Here is a 22,477-nt window from a genome sequence, read left to right as displayed (position 1 = left end):
TAAAGATCATAAAAGCCATTTATGAAAAGCCCACAGCTAACATCATCCTCAACGGGGAAAAACTGAGAGCTTTTTCCCTGAGATCAGGAATACGACAAGGATGCCCACTCTCACCGCTGCTGTTTAACATAGTACTGGAAGTTCTAGCATCAGCAATCAGACAACAAAAGGAAATCAAAGGCATCAAAATTGGCAAAGATGAAGTCAAGCTTTCACTTTTTGCAGATGACATGATATTATACATGGAAAATCCGATAGACTCCACCAAAAGTCTGCTAGAACTGATACAGGAATTCAGCAAAGTTGCAGGATACAAAATCAATGTACAGAAATCAGTTGCATTCTTATACACTAACAATGAAGCAACAGAAAGACAAATAAAGAAACTGATCCCATTCACAATTGCACCAGGAAGCATAAAATACCTAGGAATAAATCTAACCAAAGATGTAAAGGATCTGTATGCTGAAAACTATAGAAAGCTTATGAAGGAAATTGAAGAAGATTTAAAGAAATGGAAAGACATTCCCTGCTCATGGATTAGAAAAATAAATATTGTCAAAATGTCAATACTACCCAAAGCTATCTACACATTCAATGCAATCCCAATCAAAATTGCACCAGCATTCTTCTCGAAACTAGAACAAGCAATCCTAAAATTCATATGGAACCACAAAAGGCCCCGAATAGCCAAAGGAATTTTGAAGAAGAAGACCAAAGCAGGAAGCATCACAATCCCAGACTTTAGCCTCTACTACAAAGCTGTCATCATCAAGACAGCATGGTATTGACACAAAAACAGACACGTAGACCAATGGAATAGAATAGAAACCCCAGAACTAGACCCACAAACGTATGGCCAACTCATCTTTGACAAAGCAGGAAAGAACATCCAATGGAAAAAAGACAGCCTCTTTAACAAATGGTGCTGGGAGAACTGGGCAGCAACATGCAGAAGGTTGAAACTAGACCACTTTCTCACACCATTCACAAAAATAAACTCAAAATGGATAAAGGACCTAAATGTGAGACAGGAAACCATCAAAACCTTAGAGAAGAAAGCAGGAAAAGACCTCTCTGGCCTCAGCCGTAGCAATCTCTTACTCGACACATCCCCAAAGGCAAGGGAATTAAAAGCAAAAGTGAATTACTGGGACCTTATGAAGATAAAAAGCTTCTGCACAGCAAAGGAAACAACCAACAAAACTAAAAGGCAACCAACAGAATGGGAAAAGATATTCGCAAATGACATATCGGACAAAGGGCTAGTCTCCAAAATCTATAAAGAGCTCACCAAACTCCACACCCGAAAAACAAATAACCCAGTGAAGAAATGGGCAGAAAACATGAATAGACACTTCTCTAAAGAAGACATCCGGATGGCCAACAGGCACATGAAAAGATGTTCAGCATCGCTCCTTATCAGGGAAATACAAATCAAAACCACACTCAGGTATCACCTCACGCCAGTCAGAGTGGCCAAAATGAACAAATCAGGAGACTATAGATGCTGGAGAGGATGTGGAGAAACGGGAACCCTCTTGCACTGTTGGTGGGAATGCAAACTGGTGCAGCCGCTCTGGAAAGCAGTGTGGAGGTTCCTCAGAAAATTAAAAATAGACCTACCCTATGACCCAGCAATAGCACTGCTAGGAATTTATCCAAGGGATACAGGAGTACTGATGCATAGGGCCACTTGTACCCCAATGTTCATAGCAGCACTCTCAACAATAGCCAAATTATGGAAAGAGCCTAAATGTCCATCAACTGATGAATGGATAAAGAAATTGTGGTTTATATACACAATGGAGTACTACGTGGCAATGAGAAAAAATGAAATATGGCCTTTTGTAGCAACGTGGATGGAATTGGAGAGTGTGATGCTAAGTGAAATAAGCCATACAGAGAAAGACAGATACCATATGGTTTCACTCTTATGTGGATCCTGAGAAACTTAACAGGAACCCATGGGGGAGGGGAAGGAAAAAAAAAAAAAGAGGTTAGAGTGGGAGAGAGCCAAAGCATAAGAGACTGTTAAAAACTGAGAACAAACTGAAGGTTGATGGGGGGTGGGAGGGAGGAGAGGGTGGGTGATGGGTATTGAGGAGGGCACCTTTTGGGATGAGCACTGGGTGTTGTATGGAAACCAATCTGTCAATAAATTTCATATATAAAAAAAAAATAAAGCTTCTGTTCTGGTTATGTTACATATCATAACTGCCACCCAAACTTCCAACATTCTCAAAGTCCTTTCTGAAAAAGAAAAGAAACAAACAAGCTATACTTAGAATCATGAAAATGCAACTCAGATGTCTTGATAAATATAGTAGTACATCCCATAAGTGGAAACTGACAGGATATGACTGGTATAAGTTGTATAATGTGGTCATCAAATGTAAACTCTACCCATAGAAAAGCAAAGCAGCAATTTCCCCCAAGCAGTGCTGTTGGTTCATAACCCTCCCTGGAGCTTTTCTGGTGTAACCTGAAATTCGACCTTGCACTCAGAGGGCAGGTGGAGTCCAAAGTAAGAGGCGGGCCACTCCGGGATGGTAGGTGGCAATTTTCAATAAGCAAAGGGAGCTTACGTACGAGGCTTGTTTCGAGCAGCAGCAAGACAAATGGATACTTGTGCCTGTCCGCCAAATCGTAAAAGTTTATAAAGAGGCCTTACCTGGATTCAGTCATGTATAACGTGCGGGTGCAATGTGTGACTGTGTGACTACCACCAGGGGCCAATAAAGAGAACATTGCCTGATTATGAGACGCTTCCCCCACTTCTAGCCTTTCTCGCTTCTTGTGATAACCATTTGTTGTTTCCATGATAGTTTTACCCCCATGCACCTATTCTTAAATGACCTAGTAGAGTTTTGGCTCTTTTTAAACTTTATTTAAAGGGGCCGGGGCGCCTGGGTGGCGCAGTCGGTTAAGCGTCCGACTTCAGCCAGGTCACGATCTTGCGGTCCGTGAGTTCGGGCTCTGGGCTGATGGCTCAGAGCCTGGAGCCTGTTTCCGATTCTGTGTCTCCCTCTCTCTCTGCCCCTCCCCCGTTCATGCTCTGTCTCTCTCTGTCCCAAAAATAAATAAACGTTGAAAAAAATATATAAAAAAAAATAAATAAAGGGGCCATATTGTATGAATTTTTTTGTCTTCCTCCTTTCTCCCCCATTTTATGTTGTCAATGGTCGTCCATTGCTCCACTTTGGTCATGCGCATCGCTGCATAATATTTCACTGTATTAATGTATCTGCACTTACCCACTTTTATTGTTGATGTGCATTTGTTTTGCACTCATGTTTTCACTACCATAAAATATTGCCATGAATATTCTTTTACGTGTATCCTGATGCATATGTCAACAAATTTCTTCCGGATCCAAGAGTGAAATTGCTGGCTCATAGGGTATATCTGTCTTCTATGTTATTAGATAAAGCTGGATTCCAATAGCTATGAAAATACAAAGTGGTTTTTCCAGTTTTCACTTACACCTGGAGAATACGTGAATTTCCATCATAACACATGTTCAACAACATTTAGAACTGTAAGACTTTCCACATTTTAAAATATTATTTATTTTTATTTTTTAAGACTTTCTACTTTTTGCCAATCTAGGGGGTCTACAATGGTATCTTAATGAGGTTTTAGTCTCCCTGGTTACTAATAAGTTTAGGCACCTTTTCCCCCTAATTATTGACTGTTTGGATATCCTCTTTTGTGCTGTGCTCATTCAAATCTCTTGGTTTTAAAGAAAAGTTTCTTGGCTCATAACTACTTTTTAAAAACAAATTTTTATTTTTTAGAGCAGTTTTAAGTTCATAGCAATACTGAACAGAAGATACAGCTCTTTCTCATACACCCCCTGCCCCACACAGGCAAGGCCTCTTCCATTGTCAACACTCCCTCTAGAGTGATACATTTGTTATAATTGATAAACCTACATTGACATCAAATTTATAGTTTACATTAGGGTTTACTTTTGTACATTCTATGGGTTTGGACAAATTCATAATGACATGTAGCCATTTTAACTTTATTGTAGGAGTTCTTTTTTTTTAAAAAAATTATTTATTTATTTATTTATTTATTTATTTATTTAGAGAGCAGGGTAGGGGCAGAAAGAAAAGGAGAGAGAGAGAATCTGAAGCAAGCTCCACACTCAGCACAGAGTCCGATGCATGGCTCAAACTCATGAACCATGTGATCATGACTTGAGCTGAAATCAAGAGTCATGCACTTAACCAACTGAGCCACCCAGGAGCCCCAAGTTCTTTATATGTTCTGAATTTGAGTTTTCTGGCTGGCTTGCCTTTTCACTTTCTTTATGGTATCTTTTGATAAACAGAAGTTGTCAAATTTAATGTAGTGAATTTATTAAACTTTTCCTTAAAAGTCACTGTCCTTTATTTAAAAAAAATTTTCCCACCCACAGGTCAGGACAATATTCTAGATTATCTTCTGAAAGCTTAGGTTTGCCTTTCACATTTAGGTTCATGAGATACAGGTTTCAGTGTCATTTTCCCATATAAATACTCCGTTGTTTTAGCATCATTTATTGCAAAAATCATTCTTTCCTCAGTATTATGCAATGCACTTTTATTATAAATGGTGTCCTCATATTTGAGAATCTATGTCTAGGCTCTCTATGTTTTTCTGTTGGCTCATTTGTCTAGTTCTGTATCAATGTCACTTTCTTCATTACTATAGGTTTATGAAAAGAATTGGTATTGGTGGAGCAAGCCCTCTGATCTTATGCCTCTGCATCAAGCCTGTTTTGGATCTTCTTGGCTTTTACATTTTCATATATTTCACAGGATCATTTATCAAATATTTTCTCTATATTGAAATAATCACATCATTTTTCTCCTTTAATTTATTAATGAGATGAGTTAATTAATTTTCAAATATTAAAACATACTTGCATTCCTGGGATAAACTCAACTTGGTCATGGTATAGTATCATTTTCATATATTCATTAATTTTTGTTACCTGTATTCTTTTTTTGAAATTTTTGGATTTATGCTCATGAATGAGGTTGCCTTATACTTTTTCTTTCTTATATAGCTCTTGCCGAGTTTTGGTGTCATGGTTATGCTTGCTTCATGAAATGATTTGGGAACTTTCTTCTTTTCTCTGGAATAGTTAGGGCTAGATTATAATTATATCCTCTATAAATGCATTGCTGGGGAAATTATCTCAGCCTGGAGTTTTTTTGCGGAGGAAGAGGCAGGTTTGTTTGTTTTTTTTTGTTTGTTTTTTGTTTTGTTTTTTTGTTTTGTTTTGTTTTTTTACCACTGAGTCAGTTTCTTTAGTGGCCATAGAACTAGTTAGGTTTTCTATTTATTCTTAGGTAGGTAATAAATTTTTTTCTAAAAATTTATCCATTTAATCCAAATGATATGAACCTGGGCTGTATACCCATGTGATGGCTGATTCATTCTTGCCCTGAGGATATAGCCCACTTATATCATGGTTTAGTAAAAAATTTGGAAGCAAACGCCTGCACAGACATGAAGGTAATTGGCTGGGAGCTTATAGATTCTAGGTTGGAAACCGCCAAGCCATCTTTACTTGTGAGTGTCACCGTTAGCAACCTCCCTACCATGTTCACACTAGCTTCAATGTTTGAATTCTTCATGACCTTTCTTAACTCTGTTATTTTTCCTTTTTTTTTTTTTTTAACTGTAGTTGGATGTTTTTCCTCTTTCTTCTGCCTGTATTATTTCAGCTCAGTATTACCGGATCTGCTCAAATGCCAGCCATTCTTGAAGATGTCGCTTCCCCTGGGAATCATCTGATCTTCCAGATCTGTCATGTACCTACTTCAGTCTGTCTTGTATACAATTGACTGCTTGGATATTGGTCTCTTTCTCTCTAAATTATAGTTCACTTGCAGGTATCTTTTTATTCATATTAGCAACTACTACATGGTCTAGCACTGTGATGGGCTTTAGTAGCACTTAATAAATACTGGTTGAATAAATGAAGTTAGTCATGAAGAGATTTTCAAATTCTCTTTAATTAAGATGGAAATTATAATCTAAGATATTCTTAGTGTTATTGTTAATATTTTAATTTTTTACCATGTGAGGGACAAAAATGGCATATTCTATTTCTAACTTGTACTTCATTGAATGTTACTGAGATTCAACATATTTTCATATTTTAGTTAATTGTTTCATCTGTGACTTTGTATTCATACCCTTTGCCAATTTTGGAGTTATTTTTTTTTCTGTGGGTTTGCATATATTCTGCCTATATTACAGATATTACTACCTTCCTGACTATGTATATTACTGGTATTTTCTCCCATTGGTAGCTTGTCTTTTAATTCTGTCCATGATATCTTTTGTTAAATAAAAGATTTGAATTTGCATGCATTCAATCTGTCAGTGATTTCCTCTCCACACTTGGTTTTAATAAAAATCCCTGTTCTTTGAGAAGAGAGCTCTTGAGGAAGGAGGCCTTCTTTCTGAGAGATAGTTATTTTATAACTAATGAGAGATCCTTAAGTAAAATAGTGATGAATCTTCCCATGCATTTTAATTTGGGTGTCCAAATTCTCATACATATGCTTTAGATACATAATAGCATATCAAGATTAATTCTTATATTTATGTACATTTTCTTCATCATTGGCTGACATTAGTATTCATCATTTGGTTTTGTGATTCACTGAATTTTTTAGATGGTTAATTATTTCTATGTGGATCAGTGAGAAACCCTTCAGAGGCAACCCTTTTAGTGTGCATATTCTGTCAAATTCCCTCTGAGCCTTCAACTTCTAATCCAGCCAAACTAGATATTTACAAGAGAACATTACCTATTTTTAAGAACTGAAGTCCAGGATTTATGACCATACTCAGGTAGGATTGGGGTCTTACAGTGGCTTAAGTTTTAATATGGACTGTTGTCATTCATTTAAAAAAAATGTTTTTTAACGTTTATTCATTTTTTAGGGACAGAGACAGTGCGTGAGTGGGGGAAGGGCTGAGATAGGGAGACAGACTCTGAAGCACACTCCAGGCTCTGAGCTTTCAGCACAGAGTCCGCAGTAGGGCTCAAACCCACGAACTGCGAGATCATGACCTGAGCCAAAGTCAGAAGCCTAACCGACTGAGTTACCCAGGTGACCCTGTCATTCATTTTTTTACAGTCAGAAATTATTCCCAGGACCTGTCAGCATAAAACCACGAAGAGTTTAAGAAAACAATCTTGCTTTCAAGTGCACTTTTTTATCTCTCTCCTGAAATCTGAATTTGCATGAAGACATAACTACCCCGAATGGTTCCTTTGTACTTGTTTAAATGTTTAACCTGATATAAATTCTAGGCTTTGCACTCAGGATGGTTGCCCTAGTGAGGTCTACACTGACATGAGAGAGTAGACTTAGTGTGTACCTGATTGTGTACCTGAGATTTTTTTTTTAAGCAGCAACCATAAGTAATCCTGATCATAAAATGAACAATAACATGTTAATATTTTGCATCTAACTTGATAATAGCAACAGTACCTACTATATTCTAAGTCTATATGAAATAACTCATTTATTACACAACAACCATATATTTAACAGATGGTGAAACTGAGGCTCTAAGAAATTATAGGGAATTACAGGGAAATAACAGAACCTGGATATTACCAGATGACCAGCTCCAGAAACAGGTTCTTAACCACTAAATCATGCTATTAAATTATTATTTATTTAGAAAAACTGGAGTCAGGATAAGAGGAAACTCATAAGCCGCTGGCCAATACATTGGAGCAGATCTCTCCAAAATACGTTCAAAGTAAAAATCTGGAATGTGCTTTGAAATATACTAGCAAACACTATATTAATAACAAAGCGTGAAATGGATCTTTCTCTAAAGTTCTTAATATATATTAATTCATTTAATCTTCACAACAACCTTATGAAAAGGGTACTGGTATTATGCCCACTTTACTAATATATAAACTGAGGCCAAGAGGTGCAAAATAATCTAGGGATACATGGCTTGAAGTCCTTACTAGTGTCTATTTCTAGCTGCAAACTATTTGTTTTCTATAAGCATTCAAATTATTTTCATATGTATCATCTCATTTTATTCTCAAAATATTAGTGTACCAAACTGTTCAGTCAGTGTTCAATTTCCTTTAGCAGTTAAAATGTGTTTTCCATTTTAGGTCATTAGGAAATAATTGAGAATTCTTCAGCACTCCAGGTAAAACTCCAAATCATTTTGTTGAAATGAAATCATGGGAACAAATTGTTAGCAAGAATCACAATCCAGGGTTTCAGGGCCTGGAAGGAGACAGATGGAGTCCCCAGATGGTCAGTACAGACTCAGGAAGTAAATAGAAATGCTTGAAACTCAACAAGGAGGAAGGCTGGGGTTTCACATCCATTCTGCTCAACCCTGGCCTTCTTATGCATTTCAAGGAAATTGTTTAGGGAATTTAGGTGAATTGGGCAATTTGGAATGGGAAGGAATGAGTAGAAATGAAGAATAACCACTATTTGATTGTTGACACAATGAAGGGTCAGGGCACAGGTCAGCTCTACCCTTCCAGGCCAGAAAGCACACAGTCTGAGGTGGAGTTTCCCTTGGGCAAGGTTCCTACATACTGCTGAGTCCATTGTTGAGTGTACAATTTGCCCAACCATACAACAGTGGCCCAACTGGTATAAAATGCACTTGGAAGAATAGAAATTCTTATTCTATTTATAGAATTCTTATTCTAATTATATAGATCGAATATTAAACAAATTCACCAAAAAAGATTTTCAAAATATAGAATGTCTTTGTTCCTGTAGACTTTTTCTCGTCAGTTTTATTGCAATGGGTATTTTATTTAAAAAAATAAATTAACAACCTTATTAAAATATAATTCACACACCATACATTTAATCCATTTAAAGCAAACAATTCAATGGTTTTTGGTATATTCAGGATTGTGCAACTATACCCACAATAAACTTCAGAACATTTCATCATACCCAAAAGAAACCCCATCCTCAGCAGCAGTCACTCCCCATCACCTTCCAGCCACCCTGCCCACCCTTGGCGACCATAAATATAGTTTTTATCTGTATGGATTTGCCTCTTTTGGAAATTTCATATTAATGGAACCATAAAGTATGTGACCTTTTGTGTCTGACTTCTTTCACTTTGCAGGTTTTCAAGATTTAACCATGTTATAGTGTGTATTAATATTTTATTCCTTTTTACTGCCAAATAACATTGCATTGCATGGATATACCACATCTTATTTACCCATTCATTAGTTGGTGGACATTTGGGTTGTGTCCACTTTTTGGCTGTTATAAACAGTACTGCTCTGAACATTTGTGTACAAGTTTTTGTGTGGATGTATAGTTTCATTTTTCTTGGATGTAAAGCTAGGATTGGGATTGATGGGACATATGATAGCTTTATATTAAACCATTTGAGGACCTTCCAGACTGCTGTTTTGCATTTCCATTAGGAGCTTATGAGGGTTCCAGTTTTTCCACATCATCACCAACATTTATTTGTCTTTCTGATTCTAGTCATACTAGTAGGTGTATGAAGTCATATCTCACTGTGATTTTTACTTCAATTCCCTAATGGACTACATATGTTGAGCATCTTTTCATGTGCATATTGACCATTTGCATATCTTCTTTGGAGAAATGTCTATTTAGATACTTTGCTAATTTAAAAAATTGAGTTATCATCTTACTGCTGAGTTGTAGGAGTTCTTTACATATTCTAGATACAAGTCTCTCATCTTATATATGATTTGCACAAATTTTCTCCCATTCTGTGGACTGGTTTTCACTTTCTGATGGTGTCCATTGAAGCATAAAAGTTTTAATTTTTATGAAGTCTACTAATTCTATTTTTTTTTTGTTTCTTGTGCTTTTCATGGCATATCTAATCCTAAGTCATGAAGATTCACACCTGTTTTCTTCTGAGTTTTTTTCATTGTAGCTCTTACACTTAGGTCTTTGATGGCTGCAGTATAAATGACAGATTCTTCCATTTGATAGATTTTTGCAGTGCACATCCTGTGTAATCCTGTGTGGCAGCTCTGACTTAGGAGAATCTAGTATTAAGTCAGATCTATAAATACTTGTGGTATGTATGCCTTTTAATGTGCAAGTCACCATCACTTGTCTATAGCATTAGGGCAAGGTTTAGGGATGTGCATCTGTGGCAATTAATTTTAACAACTACTGGGGCACCTGGGTGGCTCAGTCGGTTAAGAGTCTGGCTCTTGACTTTGGCTCAGGTCATGATCTCATGGTTCGTGGGTTTGAGCCCCATGTAAGGCTCTGTGCTGGCAGTGCGGAGTCTACTTGGGATTCTCTTTCTTTCTCTGCTCCCCCCCTGCTCGTGTGCTCTCTGTCTCTCTTTCTGAAAATAAATACATATACAAACAAATTTCAACAACTAGTTATTGAGCACCTATTACATGGAATGCTCCTCCGTGGCACTAAAATGCCACACAGTCCTCATTTTCAGTGAGCTTAGAATCCAGTGTAAGATGGACAATTCGGCACTTGTGACCACTGTCTGAATCAGCCATCTTTGTGGCCTGCCATTCCAACAAAAAGTCATGGTCCCTTGCCCAACAATCTGTGTCAGCCCCTTCCCGAGCTGCCCCTTAATCCCTGACCTATGGAGAGGTTCTGGAGCCACTTCTATTCAAAGTACTGATACAGCTGTGGAGTTAGTTTGAGTGTATGTTGTTATCTCAGACAAATCTTGGAGCAGACCACCTGTATTATAGAGTCATGGGAAGTACTCTTGGAAGTGTAAGCTCCAGCTGGGCTGTGTAGAACCTTTGCCCCGACTGAAAGTTTGTTCCTTCAGGTGTGTAGACCACAGAATTACATTGTTATGATCTGGGTATTTGATATAAATGAAGAGTCACAGACCACTGAGTCAGAATCTCTTGGGGTGGGACTCAGGAACTTGCACCTTAGTAAGTTCCCCAAGTATTACCCATACGCAATGAGGTCTGAGAACCACCTACTACTTAATTCATGCTTCCAAGTGCTGTGTGAGTAGTAGTTTCTCCCAATGGCACATTAGACTCTGTAGAATGACTTTGTACTTCCCTCAAAAATATAGCCACTCCAAGTTTTCTTAGGAACCCACCTAGAATAATTGTGTAGAAGAAGGGTTGATTGCTGGTTAGAAACAGTTGCTCAAATGAAACCTCCTTTATATGAGGCAACTCTGCGGAATTGTGGGCCCCTCCCTCTCAGGTTTCCCTGAGCAGAAAATCCAGTCACATGCAGCCCAACAGCCTCTATCTTCATGGGTGGTGGGGAATCCAGCCTAGGCTTAGAGTCCTTTTTGAAACCTACTGCTTGGGTCATTGTGATGAGAGCTTTATGATCTCTAGAAGGCAAGCCCAGATTAAATAAATGGGCTTATAGAAAAATCTGAGTGCCCAGGAGTGGAGGAGAGCCAAGGTCAGCTATGTGTCTCTTTATCTTCATAGAGATAAACTACTCTCTGCATTTAATCTGCCCTTCTAGAGAATATAGCCTCCAGCCACCACGCCATCCATCCAAACTTCACCCTGAAGAGCCACAGTTTTCTATGCAGTTGTGAGGGGGAATAGCAGGGTCCTAAGTCAACTGTTGTTGTTTTGTGAGGTGTCTGAGGAACCCCACCTTAGGGACTAGTAATTTGCAATTGCCTCAGTGGAGTAACCTTTGGTTCCAAGATATTCATTTGTATTTTGGCTTTATGGTTTTCCTAAAATTACTAAGTGGTTGAATTTTAGCTTTGTTTTTAAGGTCTAACTATAGAGAAATCCCATATCTAACTTGCTTTCATTCCTAGAAGGGTGTAGGGCCTGGGGTTACTTAAGCCATGCAGCTGCCTAGGACAATGGCCCTTGAAAGGAGGTTGTGCTATTGGTATATTTCATGGGACCTTGAGGCTTTGGTTAGAAACAAAGTCTGAAATTAATTTGTAATGATCAGAAAAAAGGAGCAAAGTGCAGGACCATGTGAGCTTACAGGGACCTTGTTGCTCTACCCAAAGGAGAGGCCAGACTGCAATGGTGACAACTGAATTACAATGGCAACACCACCCAGGCATTTTAAGTTTGATCATGGCCTTGAAAAGACCAGATAGATGCTATTTTATTTGATAGTAAACTCCTAGGTTTCTGTTTTCAACTCAGTTCAGGTGTTGGGTCTTGACTTTGTATCATGGCTTTAATGAATCTGGGGATAAGTCAGGATTGAATCCTGCCAAATATTAGCATTACTCAATAAAATTTACTCACATTGAGTTAATAGTAAAGTAATTGGAAAAATAATAGTAAAAAAAAAGTAAAAGTATTTGAGTAAAATTTACTCCTATTTCTCATATTGGGTTAATGGTACTTTCTTGGGCACATGCTCTGGTTTATTAGCCTTTCCTTTAAGTTCCCTTTATTGGCCTGGAACACCTCTGTCCTTGATCACCCAATCTGGGTTACCAGGTCAGCCTGCCAAATGACCCAAAACAAAATGGCACGGTGTCTAGTCTAAGACCTGCTTTATAGCCCCATCTACACGTCAAAACCTCACTAGGTATTTCTTGTTCCCTTCCATGGTAGGTCGCTGCTTCTCTGAAGAAGTTGGTTAATGAGAGAAACCTGTCAATTTTGAGCTTGGTGATGTACTTGTCCTTCTTCTCCAGTGTTGGGTTGGCTTATAAGCTGTACTCGTAAAGGTGGGTGGAATGAAGCGGCCAAAGAATTGGCTCTTGCCTTGTTTGCTTGGGATATGGATCAAAAGTTTCTAATGCTGAGTTTGGTTTTTGACAATGGGAGTTATTGTTTTTTTTTTTTAATTTTTTTTTCAATGTTTATTTTATTTTTGGGACAGAGAGAGACAGAGCATGAACGGGGGAGGGGCAGAGAGAGAGGGAGACACAGAATCGGAAACAGGCTCCAGGCTCCGAGCCATCAGCCCAGAGCCCGACGCGGGGCTCGAACTCACGGACCGCGAGATCGTGACCTGGCTGAAGTCCGACGCTTAACCGACTGCGCCACCCAGGCGCCCCGGGAGTTATTGTTTTTACTAGTTTTTAAGCTGCAGTAATTCCTTCACTGCGACTCCTCCCCTTTCAGAGGTCCAAATGCACTGACAGGAGGGAATAGTACCTGCATTCCTATTACTCACAACTGAGTTAACTCAGTGCCTAGTATGAAGTAGCTACTCAAAGTGTTGATCTAAAAATTAAATGCATGTTCTCTGGGCATGCGAACATCTTGAGAAAATCCCAAGTATGCTTGTGAGAGGACCGTAATCTGAGATGAGTTCTACAGCAAATATGTAGATCATTCATGATCTTGATTGAAAGGAAACTAAGGTGCCAAGTTCTCAAGACACTGAGAAATTGAGCTAAAGGGGGCTTAGTTATAATGTAGTCTACCCTACCACTCTTACTCTTTCATAAAATGATGAGACTTCCTTACAAACTTTACAATCAAAACCCAGATGTTAGATTTTTCCATTACTGGTTATGGTAGGGTGCCACTGAGTATTGGTATTGGGAGTCTGGCCTGATACTGATTACATTGCCCATCCTATCTCATCCACTTTCCTATGGCAGATAGCTGTGGTGAGTGCACAGGACTGTTTAGCTTACAACTTCACACCTTCCTTCAAAAGTTCACCAGTCTGGATTGTGGGAACTCTACTCTTTAGATTTTATTTCCAATTTTGAGTGCGTGTACTCTTATACTCTTTAACAAACTATGGCTCCTTTACCGATACAGCGGGTAGGGGCCCAACTGGCTGGTTTATTTCTCCACATAGTCTTTCTTCTTTCAGAGGTACTCATTTCCTTCTGGCCACTTTCCAGCTGTGGCTTCATCTATCTCTCTTGTCTTCACCTGGCACAGGTTCCAAAAACCCTAAAGGACTCCTTCACAGTCCTAAAGGCTATGTTAGCGGAGAATCCCAGTTGGTCTCCCCTAGATTAAATTATCATTGCTTTTGGCAGAAAGCATTTGACCACATTTTTTGCCTTGGCCCCTAAGAGCCAATTAGCATACTTAAATCTAGAGCTTTGAGTAGCACCTCCATAGAGAGCATCAATCTACCTCCATAACTTTTTAATTGTAAACTTATGAATTATGCATCTATGAAAATGATGGCAATACGTGTGAGATATATCTAATTTTCTGTAATATAGAACTGCTAACAACAGAGTCCCCACTATTTCTTTTACTATTGGATTGATTCCTAAGCCATTCTGAATGTGAAGAGTAGGAAGATTATGAGGTAGTTTGTGGAAGGGAACACTTTATTAGTACCTACTCTGCTGGGATTATGCTAGGCTAGACACATTTTCTTTAATCCTTAAAATCCTGTCTGAAGTGTCTTTTCAATTAAGGTTCATGGAGGTTTAAATCCTCCAGAGTCACATTCTTTTCACTGCATCCTTCTGGGAACAGCATTTTTCTAAGATATATATATATATATATATATATATATATATATATATATACACACACACACACACACACACACATATGTGTGTGTGTGTGTGTGTGTGTGTGTGTGTGTGTGTGTGTGTGTGTGTTTCAAGGTGTTTCAAGTGGGAAGTTTAAAGGTGGGAAGGTGGGAATCGCCTGGTAAAGGTTTCAAAGGTAGCTTTGTGGTGCCCGGGGTTCTTCTCCTGCTTATCCTTCAGGCTCCCCAGAGCTGAAACAGAAGAGAACCTGGCTCTTAGCCTTCCTCATGACCTATTAGCAGGTAGGGTGGCAGATATACCCAAGGAAATAGCCTGCAGTCTCTATAATTAGACTAAAATAAAAGACCACAAACTGAACAAACACAAACCCTCTGAAACCAAACTTTGGAACAGATAGGTCAAGGACCTAAAATAGGGATGATCAATAAACTTGATATAAGGAACAGTGTGAGCAGCATGATGCAAGAGCTAGAAATCAAAGAACCAAGTAGAAATATGAGGAAAGTACATATAAAGAGCACATATATAGGATATATAATAGTAGATATAGCCAAAGAATGAATTCCTGAGATGAAAGATGAGATGAAAGGAACAGAAAAGTATAAGAAAGGATGAAAGAAAATGTAAGATATGAAGGATGGCTCCAGTGTTTGGGAGACAAAGGGAAAGATAGGGATCATGGTTGATCAGAAAGATGACTAGGCTTAGTACGGCATGATTGTCCACAGAGGCATTATTTAGCTTGAATACAACTTAATAAAATTGAGACCAAAATTAGAAAATGGAATGTTAGCTTCTCTTGGGAGCGTGAGGGGAGAAAATCAAAAGATCTCCACCGACACCAACTTTCTTCTTCCTGCTTTATCCTGCAGTCTGCTTGGGTTTGTGATATATTTGACCTGGCAAGGACAGAATGCCCTAAAATTATTCAACTATCTAAAACTACATTAAGTGACACCCCAAATCACAATGAACCAGGTACAGCTTTTGAATTTGAGGAGGTCCACTGTGATTCAACAAATAGCTGCCATGGTTCAGGATTGATTGGTGATAGGGCAGGGGAAAGTCCTGTGGTTTTCAGTGAGCAACAGCTTAGGTCACCCATGCTTGGGCACTTCTTTCGTAGAAGATGTGGCTTTCATGAAGATATGAGTATCCAGGCCTGCTGGCAATCTTGGACACCTGTTCTATTTATTGTTTAAAACCCTAAATTACCTGACAGAGGTCTGGGATCTTAATGTCAGTTTACAGACCTTTCATCCTCTGCTTACAGCTGTCATACTGCATTTAGAGAAGTCCCCAAGACCTTATTTCTGGTTTGGAGAAAGGAGAGGGTAAAGCTTGAGAACACACCTAAAATACTACTGTAGCTTTAAAGGATTTCTGTTAGCTTTTTCTCTGTGAATTAATGAATGGCAAGACCATTTACCCCAGGGCAGAGATGAGAACACACATAAAGCAGGCCCTGTATTTACCAAGAACTCTTCCCCACATCACTACAAGTAAGGAGTTTAAAGAGGGCCTGGAAGGAAAGTGCCCCTCCCCATCATTCTGATGGCCCTGCAGTCTCTCAGTGAGGCAGTGTTTACCTTGGTGATCATGGGAATAAGCTTGGGGGCTCAGTGAACCTCCCCAAATCAAATGTAAGATGTGTATGCATTTTTCCAGTGAATCCATGTTTTCCCAGACATGTTTCTGAAACCCACAATGGTTAACACCAATTGTTTGAGGGTCATGGAAAGAATAATGTTCTAAAAATAGGGAAAGGAAGGAACTTTTCCTTCATCTCTTTTTTCTGCTCTTGCTCGGTGACGTGCTGCTGCCTGTTGGTGGATGGTGGCGGTAGGGCAGCCTGATAGGCCTAGATGGTTTGGTTTAATTCTAATGAGTGGTGAGTTGAATTTTTAAGCATGGAATGTCATTGCTGCTGAGGATATTTGAGTGCCTACTCCTCACCAGGCACAGTCATGAGCACTACACATGTGAGTCCTTTTTATTATCACAACAGACTTAGGGATAGATACTATTATCCTCACTCAAGATGATGAAAGGCAGCAGGATTCATTCAGATGAGGGCAGTCTGATGGCCATTATTAAAGTCCAGTGGGAGTGCCTCCTACTTACAGAGGGCTTAGAGTGCAATGAAAGGAGGTTCTCAGGCTGCCTAAGCTCCACTTCCTCTGCTCCAATGAATTTAAAGAAAAAACCAAAAAGAGCTTGTCGAGTTCTTCTTGGATGCCACTAGATGGTGGTGTGCCAAAGGCTATTTCCTACCAGGATGTATAGCCAAGGGATACATCTTAAGTTTTGTTTTGGCATATAAAGATTTGCCAAATAGCCTGAAAGAAGAATCCTATGAGTGAGCTGGGAATCTCTCTTTACCTCCTGCCTACCCACTCCCCACCCCACCTTGCTCCAACATAATTCAAAGTGAATGTTTCTCATTTTGGCTACATAATGCGTCTGTTAATAATGCATTCTGCTTGCATCTGTCCCTTAATATAATTCTGGGTTTCCATCTGTAGAGCATTTGCAACCGGTGTGATGACTGTGTCCTCAGCAAGTCATAACTGTTTTACAGTGAAGGAAAGGCATTTTATCTTGACATCTTTACGAAGTTCTTATGGTGCACAGATTCCAATGCATTGAAGTTTTGAGCACCACAGTAGAGTGGAGACCAAAACCCTGTGTTGAAACATTTTATTGCCGAAATCAGTAATGAGGCAAGAACATTTTGACTCTTTACCTTTTCCTCTACCATACACTTTGTCCTCTTAAATAAAATTCTACTTTGGTATTCCCTGTTGTTATTGGTAGCTTTCAAAAACTTCCCCAAATGTAGGCAAGTAATCAAAACGTATTTTGTATCACTAGGAGTTGCCTGTTCTCAAGTTATATGTGAGTACTACAGTGAGACCAAAGCAATCTCATTCAATTATGAATTTTTCTTTAAGTAGTACAGCGTTAATGGTCATTGCTAATTCCACAGGGCCTTAAATATATTTTTATTGCACGCTTTTCAGCAGTTAGACACTGAGATGAGTCTCTAGCCTAAAAAGCCCTACCTAAAATCGTATATAATTCACGTACTAAATGGCCAAACTGGTACTATGCCTCTTCTCCTTTACATAGGAATTTTAAAACAATAGGATTACTAAGTGGTTGGATCTTCTTCCTTCTCATATGTGCCTGACGAAATGTCTGACAGTCTTGAGCTGTTTTTTCTAGAAGAGCACTAGGCCAAGTATGTATCATTGTGTGTGATGTACTGTTCAGGGGTTTTTGCGGTTCCTTTACAGATCCATTGTAGAGTTTTTGGTGAAATGGCAGTCTCAATTCTAACATTCCCATTTTTAGGCTCCCATGAATGGCCCCTGGGCTATCAGATTACTATTTGCAACAACCTTTCCTTGTTATGCCCAGAATTCGTGACCCCCAAAGACCACCAGGGAGCCGAGTCCGGTGCAAAAGCAAAGAACCTTTATTCGAGCTAGCTCGAGCTCAATCCCCCACCTGCACCGACGCAGCAGTGAGATACCGGAGAGAGAGAGAGCGGGTTTCAAAAGCACAAAGGTTTTATAGGGATCATGGCCTTAGCCGATTGGCTGGGGAAGGGTCGTGGCCTCAGCCGATTGGCTTGCTAGCTGATTGGCTGGGGAAAGGTCAGAGTCCCGTCACGCCGGTTGCCGGGCGTGGTTTGATCGGGAAGTTTGAACGGGTGAGTGGGAAGTTACTCAAGGGGAGGATACAGAACAAGATGGAGTCGGCCGGCCTAGGTCTGCTCTTTCATTCCCCCCTTGTCATGTAGCTTGCAGGCCCAATCGTGGCACCGGCTGCATTTCTATTTTGTCCTCTCCTGTTATTAGGGGCTTGTACTGAGCACGGAGGACCATTAGTTGGACGGCCCCCACGCGGTCCCTGAGCTGGTGTCTATGATCTGCCAGGTAATGTTTTGGGGGGTGTGGGGACTCCCGGCAGCATGAGCAATGACAAGCAGAGTTAACAGAGTTACCAATATCAGGTGGTTCGAATGCACTGTAACTTGACCTTGAGCGGGTTGTGTTGGTCCCAAAAGATGGCCCATTGTGTGACGAAGTCCTTCCGGATCTAGGAGGGGTCCGCTGGCCGAACGTGGATGTGATGGACCCAGGTCGCAATGCTGTCTACTTTGAGAGCGGTGGGGGTTGTCAGCATCACGATGTAGGGTCCCTTCCAGCGCGGCTCGAGGGTCTCTCGGTGGTGCCTCTTGACGTAGACCCAGTCTCCTGGCCTGTACTGATGAGGTGTCAGAGTCGGTCCAGCCTCATAGATGGCACGGAGGCGCGGCCAAAGGTCCTCGTGCGCCCTCTGGAGCCCTCTCAAGGAAAGAAAAAGTTCTTGATCTTTAAATTCAGCAATAAGTTCAGCTCGAAGGTTGGGAATAACAGGAGGTGGCCTGCCAAACATAATCTTGTAGGGAGTAAAACCCAGAGTGTAAGGAGTGTTTCTAACCTGGTAAAGGGCGTACGGTAGGAGAGTCACCCGGTCCCTGCCAGTCTCCATGGTTAATTTGGTAAGGGTCTCTTTTAGGGTTCTATTCATTCTTTCTACCTGTCCTGAGCTCTGGGGCCTATAAGTACAATGTAATTTCCAGTTTGCCCCCATAGCCTTGGCTACTGCCTGCATTACCTGCAAGATAAAAGCTGGTCCATTGTCTGATCCTACCATGGCAGGAAAACCATACCTGGGTAAGATGTCTTCTAGTAGCTTCTTAGCCACCGTCTGAGCTGTTTCATGCTTGGTTGGGTATGCCTCCACCCAGCCAGAGAAGGTGTCTGTAAATACTAAAAGATATTTATAACCATACTTTCCTGGTTTGACTTCAGTGAAGTCAACTTCCCATTGGGCTCCCAGTCTGGTGCCTCTGAGCCTGGTTCTTTTATTTGATGTGGCCCTCGCGTTGGTGAGTTGGCAGGTCTTGCAGGCAGATACAACTTGCTTTATTTTGGTGTCCTGTTGGTGAATCTTGATTCTGGCATGTCGGATTAAGTCTTTTAATTTTCGGGCCCCCATGTGAGTAGACTGATGCATGTGTTCTAATATTGAGACTCCGAGCCGGTCTGGCAGCACGAGCTCCTTGTTAGGTGTATACCACCCTTTATCTCCTGGGCCATGGGGAGTTTCTTGATCTGCTGTAACTCCTCCTGGGAGTATTTGGGCTGGTCTGGTAAAACTGGGTCTCCTGGGTCCAGTAGTTGTATGGTCATGGTGGGGACTGAAGTAAGGGCTACTGCCTTGGCTGCCTGGTCAGCCTTTCAATTACCTCTAGCTACCGGGTTATCAGTTTTCTGGTGCCCTTGGCAGTGGATAATGGCCAGCTTGGCAGGAAGCCATAAGGCTGTAAGCAGGTCAAGTATCTCCTGCTTATTTTTTATAGTCCATCCTTCTGCCATCAGTAACCCCCTCTCCTGATAAATTGCCCCATGAATATGAGCTGTGGCAAATGCATAACATCTATCTGTGTAGATGTTAAGCCGTTTTCCAGCTCCCAGCGTTAGTGCCTTGGTAAGGGCGACGAGCTCTGTTCGCTGGGCTGACGTTCTGGACGGTAGAGCCTCTGCCCATACAGTGTCCGTTTTGGTGACCACCGCTGCACCCGCATACCTGTGTGCATCCTGCACAAAGCTGCTGCCATCAGTGAACCAAGTAGCCTCGGCATCGGGGAGGGGCCAGTCGGTCAGATCCGTCTGGAATCCATGTACTTGCTCCAGGATCCCCCCACAGTCATGTAGTGGAGCATCTAGTTTGGGGTCAGGCAGCAGGGTTGCAGGATTGAGGGCCGCAAAGGGGTGGAACCGCACCCGTGGAGGGTTGAGTAGGAGGCTCTGGTAATGAGTCATATGTGTGTTGCTCATCCATCTGTCAGGAGGCTGTTTCAGGACCCCTTCAATGGCATGTGGGGTCGTGATCCAGATCTCCTGTCCTAGGGTCAGTTTGTCTGCCTCCTTGACTAGGAGTGCTGTCGCCGCAATAATTCTTAGGCATCGCGGCCAGCCGGCAGCCACTGGGTCTAGCTTTTTGGACAGGTAAGCCACCAGGCGGTTCCAGGGGCCTAAGGCTTGAGTTAGAACCCCTTTTGCTATTCCCTTGTGTTCGTCTACAAAGAGGTGGAAGGGCCTCGTAATGTCTGGTAGGCCCAGGGCTGGGGCACTTAGGAGGGCCTTTTTTAACTGATTAAAGGCAGTTTCTTCTTTTTCAGTCCATTTAAATGTTTTCCCCTCTTTGGTAGCTTCATATAGAGGCCTGGCGATCTCAGCAAAACCCGGAACCCAGAGGTGGCAGTAGCCGGCTGATCCTAGGAATTCCCTTACTTCCATTCAGGTAGTGGGAGTAGGGATCTTTAGGACAGTTTCTTTTCTGGCATCTGATAACCGCCGCTGTCTGCCCTCCAGGATGTATCCCAGGTAACTTACCCTCTTCCTGCATATCTGAGCCTTCTTTGCGGATGCCCGGTACCCCAAGGCCCCAAAGGTAGCCAGCAGGTCCTGGGTCCCTCGCTCGCAGTCCTTGGCCATGTCGGCAGCAATCAGGATGTCATCTACATACTGTAGAAGGGCGAGGCCAGGGTGCTCCCTTCTGTACTCACCCAGGTCCTTGTGTAGTGCTCGTCAAAGATGGTGGGCGAATTTTTGAACCCCTGAGGCAGCCGTGTCCAGGTGAGTTGTCTGCTGTAGCCCTCTTCCGGATCATGCCACTTGAAGGTGAACAAGGGTTGGCTTTGGGGTGCCAGCGGCAGACTGAAGAAGGCGTCCTTTAAATCTAGTACAGTATACCAGACCCTGGAGGGCGCCAAGGAGCTCAAGAGAGTATATGGGTTGGGAACAGTTGGGTGTATGTCCATGACCTCTTATTTACTTCCCGGAGGTCTTGTACCAGTCAATAGTCATTTGTGTGAGGCTTTTTGACCAGCAGTAGGGGGGTGTTCCAGGCAGACTGGCAAGGAACTAGTACCCCTAGGCTTCGTAGTCTCCAGATGTGTGACTGGATCCCCTTCCAGGCCTCCTGAGACATGGGGTATTGTTTGATCCTTACCAGACCTTCTCCTGGCTTGAGCTCTACGAGGACTGGGGTCCTGTGAGTGGCTAGTCCTATCCCCCCCATCTCTGCCCAAACTGAGGGGAATTCTTGTAGCCATCTGTCTATATTATCGTCTCTCGGGAGCACCTCCTGGTGGAGGCGGTATTCATCCTCTAGTTTTATGGTCAGGACCTGGATGGGGTGGCCCTTGGCATCGGTGACCTGAGACCCTCCTTGTCTGAAAGTTATCTGAGCTCCAATCTTGGTCAGTAAGTCCCGTCCTAACAGCGGGTAGGGGCATTCTGGTATTACCATAAAGGAGTGGGATACCCGGCCCGTCCCCAAATCTACCGTTCTTCGGGTAGTCCATGAATACTGGCTCATACCAGTTACCCCTTGTACCCAGGACTTCTTGTTGGCTAGCTTTCCTTGTGGGGTGCAGAGGACTGAATGTTGTGCTCCAGTGTCGACGAGGAAGTCAACAGGGGTCCCCTCCACTTTAAGAGTTACCCTGGGCTCGGGGAGAGGGTCTGAACCCCGACTCCCCTAATCACTCAGTTCATCTAGCTCTAAGATTTTTACTCGATCAGTCTTGCTTCCCTTCTTGCCGGCCTTTTTCGGACACTCTCGGGCCCAATGCCCTATCTCCTTGCAGTATGCACACTGATCTTTCTGCAGCCTCTGCTTCCCCCCTTGGTGGTTCCTTTACCTCCTCTTGAGTCGCCCACCAGCTGCCGGAGATGGCGGTCTCATTCCTCGGGGGGAATCAGCAGTGGTAGCTAGTAGTATTCTGGCCAGGTCTCGAGTCTGCTTACTGCTGGCAGCCGCCATGGCGCGAGCCTGCTTGTCCTCAGGAGGCTCCTGGTTATTATATACCTTTTCGGCTACCACCAGTAAGTCCTGCAGACTTTTTTCTCCTAGCCTATCTATTTTCTGTAATTTTTTCCTAATGTCTATGGCTGAT

Source organism: Felis catus, chromosome C2 (assembly GCF_018350175.1).
Source record: "Felis catus isolate Fca126 chromosome C2, F.catus_Fca126_mat1.0, whole genome shotgun sequence".
NCBI lineage: Eukaryota > Metazoa > Chordata > Mammalia > Carnivora > Felidae > Felis > Felis catus.
This window is presented reverse-complemented; position numbering follows the sequence as displayed.